The 15659-nt window shown below is 46.2% G+C and overlaps 1 long non-coding RNA gene across 1 annotated transcript; it reads right to left on the bottom strand.

Moving 5' to 3' along the window:
* Nucleotides 1-4231: 4231 nt before the first annotated feature.
* On the bottom strand, nucleotides 4232-9756 carry LOC129013335 (uncharacterized). The gene is made up of 3 exons (XR_010123736.1): nucleotides 9640-9756; nucleotides 4433-4501; nucleotides 4232-4334 (listed from the first exon to the last, which is right to left on the bottom strand). It is a non-coding gene; the product is annotated as an uncharacterized LOC129013335 (long non-coding RNA).
* Nucleotides 9757-15659: the final 5903 nt, after the last annotated feature.

The following is a 15659-nucleotide window of genomic DNA, read 5'->3' on the forward strand; positions in this document are numbered from 1 at the left end:
AAACCTCATCTCTTCAGAAAATAGAAAAATTGGTCAGTTATGGTGGTGTGCACCTGTAGTACTAGCTGCTCAGGAGGCTGAGGTGGGAGGATCACTTAAGCCCAGGATTTTGAGGCTGCAGTGAGCTATGATAGCACCACTGCACTCCAGCCTGGGTGACAGGGCAAGGCTGTTTCTTAAAAAAAAAAAAAAAAAAAGAGGAGAGAATAACTTGTGAACTCTTAATTCTTAATACCAATTACATTTGGTTGAGAGATCCGTATATCCGTATTTCCCCATCTAAAGTTCCCATAGCCATCAGTCAAGGAAGGGAGGAGAAGAAGCACTTTCCAGTTCATCCTGGAGGGGGTGGAGTTCAGACACTGCTTCTAAGAGCAGGCCCCCATCTCTTCACTCCCCCTGCTTTATTCCCCAGTCACCCTCACCCTCATTTGATTCCATTTGCCCGCAAGGGATGAAGAAAGTGGAACCAAGGATTTTTAGTGTTTGTGTTTCCCACCACGGTCTGTCTCAGAGGCAGAACCTGAGAAGTCTGGAATTTCTCCCTGGTCCTCTCTGCACAGCCCCCGGTGCCACCCGTAAAGATGTCCATTCCAAGTGAAAGCCACTGCACTTCAAAAGCAGCAGAGGTGGGTTCTCCTTCATGTTCCCTGTATGTGAGGGAGAGAACCAAACACCAGGGTCAAACAGAGGCACTTCCAAACCTGCGCCTTATTTCTGGGGAAAAAAAAAAAGTGAGACTGATTCAGTCTGGGACATGGTAGCTTTCTGTCTCAGAAAGCTGGGCCGGACCAGAGAAAGTGGCTTTGTGAAATGCGGGGACAAAGCTAGCTCAGGGCTCTGCTCTTTCTCAGCTGACCGTTAGGGGAATCAGGGCAGGCCTTCCCCTCCCAGCTGACTTGGAGCCACACAGTGGCTTCCATGTGACTCCATGGCCAGCGCGACAAACCTATGGCCTTGGCTGAGGAAGCACAGGGGCTGTGGGGATGACTGGATCCCAGGTCCCAGGAGAGATAGCGAGACATGTTGGAAACACTGTGTCTGGAATCTTGTGCTTGACTGCTCAGGAATGCGTGGTCTGGGTAACTTTCTGGTTTGACTTACAGGAAGGTCTGATGGGGGCAGAGCGGGAATGTTGTAACAGCCCTAGATCACCTTGGAAAAATACTGTTCGCCTGCCAGCCCGGAACTGCCATTCCAGGAAGCAGCTGCTGGTGAATCAGCAGCCTCCTCTTTCCTTGTGGCTCCAGGAAGCACATGAAGGGCCTCTCCCACCTCCTCTCCAGGGAGGGAAATGCCCACTAGCCATATACAGGCTCTTCTGGAAGGGACAGAGGTGGGGACTCCATGGCAGATTCTCCATTCCGCCCCACCCCCGACCCCGCAACACACACAGGGAGTTGGAAAAGGGATGAGAGACCCCTAAGCCTCAGACTCAGGCTTTTGTTGTAGAAAATCATACATCTTTTCTAAGTCTCTTGTCTGGAGTTCATAACAATAAAACTAGGTAGAAATCTCTACACACTGCTTGGCATGGGTTACATTTGCCTTAACATAATGTCTGTCTCTTACCTGCAGAGCCAGCCTGGGACTGAGAAACTCAAAGGAGGTTGTCGGTTGGCTCTGGTCAAGCGGCTGTTTGGGCATGAGGGCCATTTGTATTCAAGGTCAAGGGGCAGCCTCAGTAGGTCAGCTGGAAGAGTCTTGGGAAAAGGTAGGGGGACCATAATGCCAACTGTCCATTCCCTCCATGGGCCCTGTGATGCCTCCACCTGGGTGGAGAGTCCCTGCTTTCTGCCTTTCCGTTGGCCAATCTCTGGCCTCCTCCTGAGGTTGCTGCTGTCCCTGGAATAGCTTTGGACTAGTGGACACAGCAGTTATGCCTCAATTTCCCTATAGCTACATGGAGCTAATTAAACAGTGGACAGATTTGGAGAGGTGGATCATTTCAGATTCGCTCCTGGATTTTTACCCCCACTTAAGAGAGAGCTAAATCTTCTTTCTTCTCTCTCTCTTTTGCTCTTTTTCTCCTTGTGTGTGTCTGACTCACCTCTGTGCGGTTACATTTAAACACCAGTTTAGATCTCAATGACCCACATTCAGCCTTAGTGACTATGAAAGCAAGTCCATGCTCACTGATGACTCAGGAGAACTGGGGCCTTGAAAGATGAGCTGAGTCAATGAATGTGAGCTGTGGAGTTTTTACCACTCCCCCTCTCCCAATCCTTTTGTAATGTACCCACTCCCTTAGCTTTCTCTGAGCATCAGTGTCCTTGGCCTTCCAGGGCTTGTGTGAGTACATGGAGGAATCAACGGAGAGGTGGGTGAGATGGCCACAACCACCCTCCGTGACTCTTCATCCTCGAGGCCTTTAGGACAGGTGCCCCCAGGCTCCAGGAGAGGCAGGCAGCTGTGCAGGCTGCAGCGATGTGAACGGGGAAGCCCAGAGGAGGGTGTTGGGACGGGAGCCAGCTCTAAGCAACCTCCTACAGGTGATGGTTTTGGCTTCACCTGCTGGCCAGAGCCCTCCAGCAGAGAGGGGGAATTTATATGCTACAGTGAAACTTCTAGATAAACCCAAAGTCAGGGTAGATGAAGGTAGAGGGAAGAGAAGGACCTCCCAAGGACCAGCCCCTGGAGTTCATTTCCTGCCCTTAGAAACAATGTCACCCTCATTTCTCTCCTTTCTCTACCTGCCTTTGCTCAGTTTCCATTCACTGCCTCTGTTACTTTTGGTTGTTTATGGTTAAGTCCAGTGGTTCTTATCAGCCATACTTGGAAACTTGTTAGAAGTATAAATTCTCAGACCCCATCCCAGACCTACTGAATCAGCAACCCGGGGGTGGGGCCAGCAGATCTGTGTTTTAACTAGCTCACCAACTGATTCTAACATCTGCTCAAGTCTGAGAACCCCTGGTCTCACCTCTCTCCCCAGTTAGGCTACAGCCTCCTAGAAAGTACTGACTTGAGAGGACTTAGTGTAGTCCTAGGCACCCAAGGACTCAGCTGTGCACAGAAACTGTACCAGGAAAGTAGAAAGAAGATTAAAGGAGGCAGTCTGGTCATGATCAGAGTTCGAACCCAAGGGTTAGGACCTGGGTGCCAGTTGGGTGACCTTGGCCAAGTCACTTACTTCTCAGACTCTCTGCTTCCTCCTCAGTAAAGTAGATGGAAGAACTGAGTCTCTGGGGTTTGGGTAGTTCTCATGTCTGGAAATCTGGATCTGGCCAGGGCCTGGCTCATGATTCCCCTCCTGCATGTGCTGACTCTGCCCAGCCCCAGTGGAAGAGTCAGCATGCAGGGCAGGAATAACGAGGCAGGCCCTGTGCTTCTCCTGGTGCTCAGGCAGTTATTGTTTGTGAATGTGCGATATGAAGAGGGAGAGAGAGATCTGAATCTAAAAATGAATTAGAAACATATTAGGAGAAGCCAGAGCCTGCAACAGAAATGAAGCCCGTCCTTTGAGTGTTTGCCCCTGGCAAGTTGAAGGTGGAGTCCCTCTGTCAGGAGCTCAATTGAACTGGGAGAGGGAGCACTGAGCTGCCAGGTGTCACAATAGTCAATTAAGGCAACAAGCCCAAAACAAAAGAGTCAAGCTTTCAATCATGTCCTGCAATGGTATAAGCAAGTATCTGAAACGAGAGAAAGCATGGACTCTGCCTGTTCCATTTCTCCCATGGAACACACAGGGGCCCAGGGTCAAGTAGATCAGCAGGAATGTGGGGTTGGGGTGGTCTCACTGCTGACAGAGCCTTGAACAAAAGGCTCTGGAAGTTTTATGGACTCTGCGGCCGAGAGCAAGGGAGGGGGAAGGCTAGGAGTGGAAGTACTAGGTTCTGAGTCATTGTGGGGAAAAGTGGCTTCAAGGTTTCTCTCCCTTCCCTGCCCCACCCAAAGAAGGCCTCAGCAGAGGCGCCTAAAGAACACCTCTCCCCAAGGCTTCTGATAAACCCAGGAATGAAGGCTCAGGGGCTAGGAATGCAAATATGTGATGACTATGACCAGCCAGAGAGACCTGAGACCTTGAGAGCTCCCTCCAGAGACTGCCACGCATGGGCTGTGATCCAAGTCTGGGGTAGGGGTCAGCTTTCCCTGAGTTTGTGGTCAGGCCTGAAAAATCACACACAAGTTTTTCACCAGGAGGCCCAGGGAGATACTATGTGGCCTCTTCTCCCACTTACCTCTTCGGAGCCACCCTTTCCAGCTGTCAGGCAAGTATCAGGGCACCTACCTCTGCACAGAAGGGCAGTGACTTTCTCCAGGTGGAAATCACTTTTCATCCAAATGTCTAGGCTCAAATCTCTTGGTTCCTGCATTTTAAGTTATGGGTATCTCTGGGAAATAATTGAGAGGACTAAGTACAAACACCCATCAAGCCTTCACATTATTGGCATGTATAAGATTCTGTTAGGTCAAGTGGCACCTGCCTTACCCTTTTTCTGAGGATGACCACGTGTTAATTGCTACAGATCAGAACTGTCTTCCTGAAAGTTGTCCAGGGCTGTGGGAAAAAAGTTGAATATTTCAGTGCAAGTTCTATTGACACTAAAGCTAACACTGAATCACTCACTTATCCCAGCCTATGCTTTTTTTTTTTTTTTTTTTTTTTTGACAGGGTCTTACCCTGTCACCCAGGGTGGTTGGAGTGGCATGATCTTGGCTCACTGCAAACTCTGCCTCCTGGGTTCAAGAGATTCTCCCACCTTAGCCTCCTGAGTAGCTGGAACTACAGGCACACAGCACCACATCCAGCTAATTTTTGTATTTTGGTAGAGACAGGGTTTCGCCATGTTGGCCAGGCTGGTCTTGAACTCCTAACCTCAAGTGATCCACCACCTCAACCTCCCAAAGTGCTGGATTGCAGGCAGGAGCCACTGTGCCTGGCCTAGCCTATACTATTTTCTTTATATTATATACTTATATGTCCTGTCTTTTCTATCAGATTGTAAGCTTCCTGAGGACAAAGATGATGTCTTACATGTCTATATGGCACCCAGAGTATTTTGCTCTCAAATACATACTGCTCAGATAAGCTTTCAGGATATAGAACCTCAGATACCCACAAAACCATCTCTTCTAGTGTTGTCTGGAAATAAGTCTTGTGTTTATTTACTCTTACGTATAACTGTATCTCATCTTCCCAGGAAGACTGGAAATATATTCATGTTTAAGGCATCACAGTAGCTGACTCATCATTAGCTGTCAACAAATAAATACTTCACAATTAGATTTCTGGGAACAGTCTTCACCAAGAGACAGAAAGTTAACTGGAACTAAAATTTTAATCCTCTCAAACTCCAAGAAGACCTGTTTTCCAGGCATGATCCAACAGAACTGCTGCTTTTTAGAGTCCCTTGGAGAGGCTATTTCTGAGGACAGCAAGCTAACAGGATCACCCCCCACCACCCTTTGCTTCAATTTGCCCTAGTACTCAGACTTAATTGGTGGGGACATGGGTATGTGTATAAAGCGCGTGGAGATTATTTGTTATAATTCGTCAGGGTTACCATTTGAAATTGGCCAGCACAATCATCCCTAGTTGACCATAGTAATCAAGATGTGGCTGAGAAAGAAGGAGTGTTTGTTCCAACAAGCCAGAGAGCTGGTCTTCTGCTTTCAAAATGGACAATTTATATAATTTAGATAGAGAGGCATCTTCCACTCTAGGCATGTACAGCCCACCCCACCATCCCAGCACATTCTTCTCTTTCCTTACATTTACCCATCCCTCCTGCCCCTCCTGCTTTTTTGAAGGTGAGTGAGCAGGTCCCAGGCTTACAGCTCAGTTGGACTGCGGTTGCCCCGTCTTCTCTGGTGATTTCTCTGTCTTACGGTCAGGAGCCAGACTCTGGGTCTGTTCAACTATGTAGACGAAAGGTCACTAGAGAAATTCCACTTCAGCATTCCTCTAGGGATCAGAGATTCTGACTGCTCAACAAAATTACCTGGAGGAGAATTTTAATAATATGGCTTCCTGGAACTTACCCTGAAACATTCTGATTCAGTCAGTCTGGGGTGAAGCTCAATTGGCTATATTTTTCTAAATCTTTATAGATGATTCTGATGCACTGGCAAGTTTGGACATTGGATAAATTCTACGCTCTTTGAGATCAGGAAACATATGAATCTCCCATTCTGTATCCCACAATGACTAACTCAGCACCTGGCACACAGCAACACTTTAGAAATTGTTATTGAGTCAATGAACAAATGGGTGGTTGAAAATAGGGTGGTGGATTGGGAGTACAGTCAACCTAGCATCTTTTAAAATAATTTTTAAATTGACAAATAATAATTGTACACACTCATGGGGGTACATAGTGATGTTTTGATATGTATCATGTACAATAGATCAGGGTAATTGGCATATCCATTATCTCAAACATGTATCATTTCTTTGTATTGGAAACATTCAATATCCTCCTTCTAGCTATTTGAAATTATATATTGTTAACTATAATCATCCCACAGTGGTACAGAACAGTACAGCTTATTCTTCCTATCTAGCTGTAATTGTGTTTACTGTAACAAATCTCTCCCTATTCATCCCTCCCCAGCCTCCAGTGTCCTCTGTTCTACTGTTTACTTCTATGAGATCAACTGTTTTTTTTAGCTTTCACATGTAAGAACATACAGTGTTTAACTTTGCCTTCCTGGTTATTTCATTCAACATAATGTCTCTCCAATCTACCCAGGTTGCTGCATATGATAGGATTTTAGTCTTTTTTATGGCTGAGTTGTATTCCATTGTTAAATACACACACACACACAAACACACACACACACACACATGCACAACATGTTTTCTTTATCCATTCTTTTTTTTTTCTGGACACCTGGTCAACCTAGCATTTTACCTAAAGGCTAGGCAAGGGCCAATGGAGGCAGAAGGCCAAACCAGTCACAGTGGGGCCAGGGATAGGAATAAGGCAGCAGCGTGGGGGTGGAAATAGAAGAAAACTTAGATAATTTGATCCCCAAGTGGGAGAACATGACCCCTGTCCTTGAAAATGCTGCTACTTTCAGCGATGCTGCCGCTTGCTGCCCCTTGCTGCCCCTTGCTGCCCCTGTGCTGGGACTTACAGGCCTTCTGCTCTCCAGTCCCACCTAAGAAAGCAAATTGGATTGGTCACTTCCCTGTTTAAACCTTCCAAGGCACTGCATTGTTCTCAGGATGAAGTCAATGCTCCTTTCTCTGGCTGAGTCCTGGCTCCTCCTCAGCCAATCACTGCTACTTGCCCTCATCTCTCTGTGCCCACCGGCCACCCTGCCTTCCTGCAGATCCTACCGCCCACGGTGTTCTTTCACCAGCCGGTCCTCTCTGCCTGCAATGCTCATTCCCTGTCCCCATGTACCCTAGCAAACTCCTATGCGACCATTAAATTACAGCCTAAAAACATCCGCTTCTCTTTTCCCCGGGGTGCTGCCAGTTCCCTGGGTAGAGGTCAGTCTGTTGTGTCCAAAGCCTAGCCAGTAGATGCTCCCATGTTTGTTGAATGAACAGAAGTTGGGACGGGAAACCAACAGACGCTCAGGACTGGGGTTTGTTTTTGTTCCTGTAAAACTGGATTGATTCTGCAGAGGCACAAACGAGCCCGTTGATTGAGATCTATCGAGGAATTGGGGTAGAGGCAGGGGTGGCAGTTTTGCTAAGAAGAAAAGCAGGTGAAAGTGGGAGATTCCAAAAGAGGCCAGAGAGAAGGCAGTGTGTCATGCCCAATCTGCCGCTAGGGTCAAAGACCAGCTCCCTGGTCACACTCGGCCAAGGCAGGCTGCCGGGCTGTCTCCAACCCTAAGCAAAGCCAGGCAGCCGCCCAGGTGGGTGAAGGCTGCAGATTGCGCTCAGGCGTGACGCGGGGAGCAGGTGGGAGCGGCGCCCGGGTGCGTGGGTGCGGCGCTCGCCCGCCCGCGGTCAGGCGCACCGCGGGAACCGGTCAGGTGCGCCTTGCGGGGCGGGGCGGAAGCAGGGCGTGCGCCCCCAGGCTGGTGCCTGGGGCAGAGGATTCGCCTGCTTGACGCGCTGATGCCTTGATTTGGTCTGACAAGTGGAGGCTGCTTTGAGAAGCGGCCTGGATTTTTGACATTCAGGAAGCTAGAAATAACCAGCTGGGCTCCTGGCGCTCTGGCCGCAAATGTCTTGCCCTTTCCAGGCAACTGCCAGATTGAAGGGGCTTTTCCCCAATGTAGACCTGTGCTCTGTGTGCTAGGAGGCCTAGGTTCCAGTCCAGGCTCAGCTTCTGACTCCCTACTTTAGGAGGAATCACTGAATTGACTGCAGCTCGGCTTCTGCTCTGTAAAATGGGGCTGTTGCTAGCTGAGCCTCTTCCGCCTCTGGTAGAAAATGATTCCAAGTGGCCGCCCTGTCCACCCTAATCCCATGGCCCGAACTTGATGTCTGCTGCTTCTAGAAGCCTAGTGCTCCAAATATCTGCTCTGGGAGGGACTTGCAGATGATCCTGACTGGAAATGAGGCTGATTAACCTTTTGTGTATCATTGACTCTATGAGAATCTGTTGAAACCTAGGGGCTCTTACCCTAGACAAATTAACACACCAGCCAGATATAGCTTACAAGGGTAGAGAGTTGCTGGTTTGAACCACAGACCCCTGGTTTAACATCTGTAATCTAGTCAACCCCTCCTGTTTCTTGAAGGCTGAACCAAGCACGAAGGGTTTTCCCCACCTTCCAATCCTCATACATGCAGACGCCCCCTTTTCCTGCTTTCTCCCTTCAATCATCTTCCTCACCATCCCCCATGCTTGGGCATGCTCAGGAGGGAGTTTGTCCTATAAATATCTGTAAAAGGCATGGTATGTCCTGTAGCAGAGAAAGCAAAAAATAAAAATATAATTCCCCCAACCCTGGCATGGCACGTGCAGAGCTCTGTCTGATCCTTCTCTCCCACAAGCCTCAGGGTGGGTGGGGGGCGGGGGGGTAAAAAAAAGTGAGAAGTGAAGCTGCTGCAGCGAAGTACCCCTTCAAAATCTTTAATACCCTTCAGAGTCAGCGCTGTCATCGCTATCACATAAACTGTACAACTCCAGCGTCAACCAGCAGCCGCCTGGCTGGCAGCAGGAAGAGCCAATGCAATTTTGCACAGTGGCTTGCTTGCCCAAGGTATTGCCTGGCAAATGGGCTTCTTGTGCAATGGGGAACCACAGGGAGGGGCCTCTTAAATGTACCTGAAAGAAACAGCTCTAACAATGGATGATTCAACAGGCTAGTAATTGGTGCTCACTCTTACCACATTGTTTTGATAAAATGACATAGCCCAACTGGGGATATGAAGGCAGTAAGTAGAAAAGCTAACCTCTTGCTACTCAAATTGTGGATGAGAACCAGTGACATCCCATCACCAGAAGCTTGATAGAAAGGCCGGGCTCTGTCCCAGACCTATTGAAAGGAGATCTGCATTTTAACATGATAGTGAGAGGATCCACATCTTAACGTTTCAGAGGCCTAATCCAAAGTCTTCTGATAATGATCATTAGAGTCCCAGCCACCCCCGACTTCCCCCTGGGAAAACCACAACAGATAGACCAAATTCCTCCAAGCTCTGCTCATAAGAAGAAACCACAACCCACAGACACCCCCTCACTCAACTAGAGAACTCACCCACCTGTTTGCAGAGTCACCCACCTTGTGCTACTTCTTTTCTATTATTTAATCTTCTGGGAAAACAGAGGTCTTCTATTAGGAGATAAAAATGACAAAGGAGAACCTCCTGAACAGAATCCAGTTTGCCTTTAGCTTTAGCCATCTCTCTGACCTCAGTGCTGCTGGACTCAGTTCCAAGATCTAACTGTCAAATGCTTTAAGGGAAATGGGAGGAGGAGAAGTCCCTGGAGTAACCCGTGTATGCAGCCTGGCACTGTTTTCATTTGCCTTTGGAAATGAAGGTGCAGAAACCATGGGAGGTAAGGAGGGCACAGACTAGTGACTTCCAGTGTGGGACAGAGGGGAAAAGATGGAAGAGAAGTGCAGAAAACCACTCAGGAAAAGACAGGCTGGTGTGATGCCTGCTGAGACAGGGCCCTGATCTCCCAGGACTTCCCTTTCTGCCTGTTCTGTAGAAATGCCTCGGGTTTTGTGGTTTAGGAAAAGAGATGCTTAGCAAGCTTATAGAAAATGTAATGTGGGCACTTTGTTGCTGTCCTGGCTTTTAAAGGACTCAGAAGCAGATCAGCTTGAAGGTGTTGGCTACTCTGTTTGCAGCCTTAGAAAGGCATCCTTGATGTTTTATTGTTCTGCCTTTGCTAAGAGCTGGAAACTCTCCCTGGGGAAATGGCTCACCTTGAAAGAGATGCTATTGTAGCTGAAAATGTTTTAGCTTCACTTGCAATCTCTGGTTCCTTGTAGGAAGTAACTGCTGCTGTGGTATATATGCTCTGTGCCCTTTATTGCGTCTTTACCTCGGTGGACACAGCTGGTTGAAACTCAGTAAAACTTATGTTTCCATGGAGATTGATTCAGACAACAGGAAAAATAAGTGTAGAAAAAAACTGCACAGTACAAGGGCTAGACTCAGGTTGTAGAACAAAGTGATTATTACTTAGAATCCTGGATTAGCAAGAGAATCAGAAAGATGCTGAGATTACCTAGGGTTATCACCATCCACGTGAAATGCAGAATAAAACTTTTTCCCCACCACATAGATATTGGGCAGTTTATTATAGATGCTACAAAGGGATTTATTATATTTTTCCCAAAATGGTTTATTAGAGGCATCCCAAATTACAACTCCTTTAGCATAACTCCCAGCTCCATGCAGCCTACTTACTATGGGCCCAGCTACTGACAGCTCAGCTGTTTGCCAATCCAACTTTTTTTCCCGATATGCTCAAACTTTTCTTCTCCAAGAAGACTTCCTGAATGATCCCAGTTCATAGGGATCTCATCCTTAATGCAGGGGAAATTCACTGTTCTAGAATAGTCTACCGTACCATCACGCTCTTCTTTTTGTGTAATCCTGGAATTCTTCTCCAGTTGTTTTATTCTTGTCTGTCTACACAGATAGATCAGTAGCCTTCAATAGTCTGCGTCTCCTGTTATCTTGCAGCCTCCTACTATAAACAGTAGGTGCTTTACTTATGCCAGTTGGGTTGACCTAGACAGTAGTCTCTAAGTAGCAGTCCTTGGCTCATCCATCTGAAACCAACGACCTCTTAGGCAGGCTGAGAAAGGGTTAGGACTGTTGACTCTGGGACATCCTTGGCTCTGTATGAGTGTTGTTTTTAAAAGCAGGGATTTTGTCTCCAGTGCGTTGAAGAGATAAAACCCCATTGTCAGCATATTTCTTCAGGATCTTTCTGTGTTAGATCTCACTGCCAAGCCAGAGTCCCCACACACAGACTCTCACTTTTCCCCCAGCAACAGGCCAAAGTGAGGCAAGTAGTAGAATGTGCTCAAATCATAGCCTATTCTTAATAAAAGAAACAAGGACAACCTGGGGCTGGCTCGTCTCTTCTCAAATTCTCCTAGTGTTCTGAACCAAACGTATGAAACAAATAGATTTGTTTTATTCGCAGGTATTAATGCTTCTCCAAAAGCAGTTGTTTGGGTGGCTGGAATATCAGTAGTCATTGACCAATAAGACTTGCCGGTGTGAATCAGAGCAGTATTCTGGACTTCCAGAGTAGAGCTGCCATCTACTACTCTACATCACCTTCTTCCTTACAGAATCACTGAGACCATTCATTCATTCACAAGCAGTTGTGTCTGCTACATGCCAGGCACTTGTAGTAGGCATTACAGATACAATGGCAAGTGAAACAGACACTGCATATAATCTACAGAGAGAGACTGGGAATTAATTCAATAAGTAAAAGTAAGTGTATAATTATCAATTGTGATAAAGGCCCTGAAGCAAAAGAATAGGATGTTCTGCAAGAATATTATAAGAGCTTTATCTGATCTAACGTGTATGGGGAGGGGAAGCCTCAGGGAACACTTCTTAGGGGAAGTGACATTTGAGCTGAGCATTGAAAGAAGAATAAAAATTAAAAAGTAAAGAGGGGGCCAGGTGCAGTGGCTCACGCCTGTAATCCTAGCACTTTGGGAGGCTGAGGCAGATGGATCACTTGAGGTCAGGAGTTCGAAACCATCCTGGCCAACATGATGAAACACCATGTCTACTAAAAATACAGAAAAATTAGCTGAGTGTGGTGGCAGGTGCCTGTAATCCCAGCTACTTGGGAGGCTGAGAGAGGAGAACTGCTTGAACCCGGGAGGCAGAGGTTTCAGTGAGCCAAGATTGCACCACTGCACTCCAGCCTAGGCGACAGAGTGAGACTCTGTCTCAAAAAAAAAAAAAAAAAAAAAAAAAAAGTGAAGAGGGGTTAGAGAGTGCTCAGGATACAAAGAGTTAGTTCATTGGAGGAACTGGAGTAAAGTCCTTGTGGCTGGATTAAAGGGAACGGGGAAAACCAAGATATAAAGAGGTAGGCAGGGGCTGGATCACATGTACACACAGTGTTAAGGACTTTGGCTTTTATTTTGGAACAGTGGAAGGCTGTTTTAAGCAGAGGATGAGAACATTAAATTTATGTGTCCAGAAGATTGCTCTGATGAGACAAGCGGTGAACAAAAACATCATTACTCAGGTCTCATCCAACTCTTCCATTGTATATTCTAATAAACCACCCAAGTTCTGCTTTCATAGCTCTGAGCCAAAGTCAGTTATACCTCCCCAGGCCCACTGAAAATCCCAGAGAGCTTACTGAATGGCGTGGGGGCCCTGGTAAAACTCACTGTTCAGGCATTTGAATCTGGGCCACTCTATTACTATCAGCATTTTGCCTCCACTCCCAGGGAATAAATCCTTAAAATTATAACCTTTGGGTCCCCATGCCCAGGCAGGCTCGCTTCTCTTGGATCACAATAATCATGGTTTTGACTATGAATTGCCGATCCCAAATTAAATGATTAACCCAAGGTCAATGAGCTAGCCAGCTGCCAAACCAAGGACAGATTTTCAGTTCCCTGAACTCAAGGCAGATGCACTTCTCAGGAATGCTGTCAGAAGCTTAGAAAAAGCAAGTGTTCCACGTTCCCAAAACATGTAAACTTATTCTTTGATATTCATGTTTATTCTATGACTCAGAAGTTCCCACGATCATTTTCTGGGGTGATCAGAAACTCTCTTTGAGGGGGAAATGATTCCTTACTTGAAAAGTGTTTTTAGCCAAGTTGGTTCTTTCATAGCGGTGAGCATCCTTTGAGGATGATGCTGGCTTTCTTGTGGGCTGCCCCACCTTGCTATTTCCTGAAGCTACTGGAACAGTTGAAACAGGCATATGAATAACCCCTGGGTTGCCAAAAAGACACCTCAATCCTTAACAGGTTTTGATCTGAAAAGGAGTGGTTTGTTCACTTGATTTGCTTTACGAATTTTGCAACATTGGCAGGTTGTGCCTGGGCCTTTCCCAGCCCTCTCTGCAGAAATGAGAACCAGGATTACTCATCCTTCTTTATTTTAAAGGAATTCCAGGAGTGCTCAGACAAGCTGCTGAAAAAAAAGTGGTGTTATTTGACAACTTCTGAGCATGGATGTTTCAGGCCCTGGTAATGCCATGAAAATAGAAATGGACCTTGTGCCAGACGTAGCATTCTACTTCCATCAGGTGAGGTGGCAAGGCACGCGGGGTTTTTGGGGTGGCTCCCCAAAAGAGAGGCAGCTGGAAAAATCGGACCTACATGCCCCAGCTTTGTCCTTGCAGGCAGAGCTCCTCCTTCAACCCACTTCTCATTCTATGAGCTGATCTGTCCTGACAGCTGCCAAATTAGTCCTCTCATTCCTGGAGCTCGCTTTGGCACTCTCAGGAATGTTTCTTTCAAAGTCCACTCTGCATTTAAAACGTTGCTCAGCCTTACTTCAGGGGTGAAATAAACGGCCTTAAAATTTTTCATAGAAAAGTGCAGTTTCAACCAGCAAATAGGTTCCAAAGAATATGTAAATTATGGTGCTAGAACTTATCCACCAAATTCAAATCTGTATTTGGATATAAATGTTCTATAAACAGTTCTGAAGAACACACACATCAGAAGCAATTCCGTGATACCTGTTACTGTCTTTCTGTAATTTTTCAAATTTTTTTATCTTAAAATGACAAATAATCATTGTATATATTTATAGCATACAACGTGATGTTTGGATACATGTATATATTATGAAATGATCATATCAGGCTCTTAACATATCCATCACCTCACATACTTATCAGTTCCTTGTGGTGAAAACATTCGAATCCATTCTTTTAGCAATTTTGAATATACATTATTATTAATTATAGTCACCTTGCTGTGCAATTTCCTTTCTGGCCCATGCACCGTTGGAGTATCTTTTCTGTTTTATTCCTCCAAATTGGACCAGTCCTTCTGTTTGGGTCTAAGGCCGTGTTGGCCAAAAAGCAGAATCTGAATCCATTCTAGAGTCTGATGGGAATAAAATGATGTGTTCCTCCCTCAGTTACTGACTGATCATCCCGTCTGTCACCAACTGATGCAGTGGCTCTGGACAAACCACCTGACTGCTCTGTCCTCACTTTCTTTGTTTGCAGAAGAAGGATAGTACTACTCTTATGCACTCACAGAGTTCTGGTGAAACATTTTTAATGTGCAGTACGTGGGTGAACTTTGCAAAGTTTAAAAATAGTATAGAAGTATAATCATGTTATTATGTGAAATAGTGTTCTCCAACCCATTCTCTCTATTCTCCCTGGAAGACAAACAAACAAAAGTCGTGCCAAACTAAGCATTTGTGATGGCAGGCCTAATTTACGTCTTGTCCAGAGTGGAGAAAGCTGGCACTATCGTGAGATCCATCCACGGGTCCCTCAGAATACATACACTCTGCATCTCTGCCTTGTGTTTGCTTCCTTGCACTGTCTCCGTGGCCTGTACCTCAGGTTGGGGTTAGGGGAGAAGTCAGTACCAATTCCTGGATGCATAGTCTGTTGAATATTCACATAAATTCCACCAAACATTTTGGCCTGGCTGCCAATTTTTGGAGGGCTTGAAAAACAGTTTTGTGTGTGCACTGACTCTTACAGTGTCTTTCTTACAGTGAAAATTACTGGGGACAGAAACCAGTCCCTGCCATTCTTTTTCAATGATGCAGTGATTTCCAGACAGTGAGTAAATGCTTTTAAGGGCAAAGGGCTGTGGTTCCACAGCTGTCACCAACTAGCTGGCACGCCTGGGGTGTGGTTCTCCATTTCTCTGGACCTCATTTTTGTGAGTTGGAAGTATTCAAATACCATTCAGTGAAACCCTTGGTATTATTATTATTATTATTTTGCATTTTGGGCATCTATATAAAGTTTGAGCTAATAGAAAAAGTTTAAACACTGCTGCTTTCAGCACTAATCCTCTAATGCTCCAAAAATTCTACCAGAACCCCCACTGATTGTTTTATGAGATATTTATTTTCATCCAGTCCAAATTTTTCTTTTTCCTTCAAAGCTAATAAATGTGGGGGAACAGTGGTTAGAAAGAGGTTATGGCGGCCAGGCACGGTGGCTCACTCCTGTAATCCCAGCACTTTGGGAGGCTGAGGCAGGCAGATCACAAGGTCAGGAGATCAAGATCATTCTGGCTAACACGGTGAAACCCCGTCTCTACTAAAAATACAAAAAAATTAGCCAGGCGTGGTGGCGGGC

The sequence above is a fragment of the Pongo pygmaeus genome, chromosome 15 (genome assembly GCF_028885625.2).
Source record: "Pongo pygmaeus isolate AG05252 chromosome 15, NHGRI_mPonPyg2-v2.0_pri, whole genome shotgun sequence".
Taxonomy (NCBI): domain Eukaryota; kingdom Metazoa; phylum Chordata; class Mammalia; order Primates; family Hominidae; genus Pongo; species Pongo pygmaeus.